The 862-nt window shown below is 46.5% G+C and overlaps 1 non-coding gene across 1 annotated transcript; it reads right to left on the minus strand.

Moving 5' to 3' along the window:
- Positions 1-346: 346 nt before the first annotated feature.
- TRNAS-GGA (transfer RNA serine (anticodon GGA)) lies at positions 347-420 on the minus strand. Its single transcript has one exon. It is a non-coding gene; the product is annotated as a tRNA-Ser (tRNA).
- Positions 421-862: the final 442 nt, after the last annotated feature.

Below are 862 nucleotides of genomic sequence, written 5' to 3' on the forward strand. Positions count from 1 at the left end.
TCATGTTTGGACACCAGGAAGTTCAGCCGTTCAGTCTCGGGGGGATTCGATTTCTTACAAAATTGCCCCCAGTGTATGCTTTCACGGCATGCCTTCTAGGCTCTTGGCCAACATTTACTATGGCGGCGTTTTTCCCGCCTCACTTATTGCGGAGCCACATGGGCTGACAAAGGACAAGTGGGTGAAGCTATAGGTACCTTGTGCTCACATCAACATGCTGGTGCTGTGTTTTCAGCCTTTCTTAATAAGAGAGTAATTACTCATTGCATCCCCCCAAGGGCAGCCATACGGCTACAAAGGAAAGCTATACAGCTTTCTCAGAAACTTCGTAGTTAAAGAAAAATTCGTCCTGATCCGGGAATCGAACCCGGCACCACCGCCTTTCCGGGGCAGTCGCTCTACCGACTGAGCTAACCAGGACGGTCAGCAGATCAGATGGTAGGGCGAGAGCGAATTGATCTATAACTCGAAGTGGGAATGGTGTTCGTCAAATATTTAGGGGAATCCCCCAAGGTGGAGTAGATTTGTAATAAGGGAGTAATTACTCATTGCATCCACCCAAGCGCAGCCATACGGCTACAAAAGAAAGCTATACAGCTTTCTCAGAAACTTCGTAGTTAAAGAAAAATTCGTCCTGATCCGGGAATCGAACCCGGCACCGCCGCTTTTCCGGGGCAGTCGCTCTACCGACTGAGCTAACCAGGACTTTTTTTTTTTTTTTTTTTTTTCTTTATTGCCTGTTTTGAGTTCACATCAATTCAAAAAAGATCCACGATAATGGTAAAACGCGCAACAACCAGACTTCGGCTGTCACGAAAGGTTTAAAATTTTTTGAGGACAGCCAGTTCATCAAGCACACTGA

The sequence above is a fragment of the Amblyomma maculatum genome, chromosome 1 (genome assembly GCF_055883805.1).
Source record: "Amblyomma maculatum isolate TAMU_Amacu chromosome 1, ASM5588380v1, whole genome shotgun sequence".
Taxonomy (NCBI): domain Eukaryota; kingdom Metazoa; phylum Arthropoda; class Arachnida; order Ixodida; family Ixodidae; genus Amblyomma; species Amblyomma maculatum.